The sequence below is a fragment of the Nuphar pumila genome, chromosome 10, assembly GCF_984573655.1.
Source record: "Nuphar pumila chromosome 10, dmNupPumi1.hap1.1, whole genome shotgun sequence".
Classification (NCBI taxonomy): Eukaryota; Viridiplantae; Streptophyta; class Magnoliopsida; order Nymphaeales; family Nymphaeaceae; genus Nuphar; species Nuphar pumila.
In genome coordinates this window covers 5,591,439-5,593,132 of record NC_143258.1, presented here as the reverse complement: position 1 = coordinate 5,593,132, position 1,694 = coordinate 5,591,439, and positions in this window count along the sequence as shown.

Genomic DNA, 1,694 nt, shown 5'->3' with positions numbered 1-1,694 from the left:
TATGTTTGCATATAGATTTATTTAAATCTAATATAAATATATCATATATTTTGATTATGTAGCATCTAGAAATATCCATAGCAGAATTAAAGAGAAGCACAAATAGGACATAGCGGAATGAATAAAACTACCAAAGAACATTTACCTGATCATATATTTCTTGGTAAATCTCAAAACTGATAGTCTTCTTGTTTTTCTACCGACTAACATAAATTAACTACTTAATATTAATTGTTCACAACAAATGGTTGCATCTCCTGCTTTGTGATTAGGGGGTCGTTCTTTCTTGAAGAACAAACACTTGTTGTATTCTTTTGAAGAATGTGACAAGGTATCCGTTGAATAACATTATATACTTATATTTATATTTATAATACATATGATATGTACTTATGTTTTGAACTTGATTTATGTTGCAGATCTTAATCCCTTTCAATCGGAGCAATCAACACTAGGTTCTGTAAGAAATACTCATGAAAGAAAGGGAGCCCAGACTATATAATTTTACGGGAACTACAACTCATGCAGATGAGGATATCAAAGATCTAGTATAAACTTGTTACTTATTCAATAATATCTTTAGTTTTATCTCATATTAGGTAGGATTAATGTTGAGTTTCAATTTTTTTTTACATAGTGATTTGGATATGATGCTTACTTTGATTGGTAAAGTTAACTTATAGATGAGATTTCTCAATAAAATAACAAGTAATTATTTTGCATATGATTATTAACTCAATATGTACATGTATATTTCTTTTATTTCGTATATGATTGTTGCATGCATCATTATATTATATTTGTCCTATTGTAAATGCAATTATTAGGCAGAAATATTGACCTCAATTTAATGCATGTATATTATCATGTCATATTCAGTTAGATGTTTAGGATATAAGCTAATTAGTTGTTTGCTAATACCATTTTTTCAAGATGATGTAATACATGTAAGGGTGTGTATGGTCAAATACTATGAAAAACTGAATAAAAAGAGTTGTGAAAAAAGCAAGCTCGACAAAATATGAAGGAAATGAACATAAAATGTCAGGAGTCTAAAACAAAAGCAAGGGAAGCGAAGCCAACCATGACAAAAGGTCTACAAGCCAAATAAAAGACAGAGAAGGAGAAGCCAACCCTAACATTAGATCCATGGGCCAAAAAAAAACAAGAGGATAAGTCGATGGCTTGTGATAAGGAAGCTTATATTAAGGAGATGTGAAATTTTCTAAATCCTCATTGATATTTGTAAATCAGATGTTTTATAAATTTACATTATCCTTAATATGTAAGATTTATACATTATCTTCTATATTATGTTATTAATGTATGAATTTACTGAAAGATACTATAAATTTTATGCAAACATGAGTTTATATGCAAAATAACATGTTTTGAATTCATGATAATAACATGTGTTGTAATCAATATCTATGAATGATGTTCGCACCATAAACTCATGACATTCATGACCACGTGACATTTGTAGAGGTCATTAACCTCATAAATCGATGATGTTCACATATCACAGTATGCAAACATAGGACATTCACAAATATAGGTCACAATTTACAAACGAAGGACATTCACTTAAGTTGAACACCAACATTCATTGATACTTGTTAGAATTCATAAATATGTGTTGCGAAAGTACTAACCTTAGCAACTTTGTGATGATTACAAGGGCCACAAATACA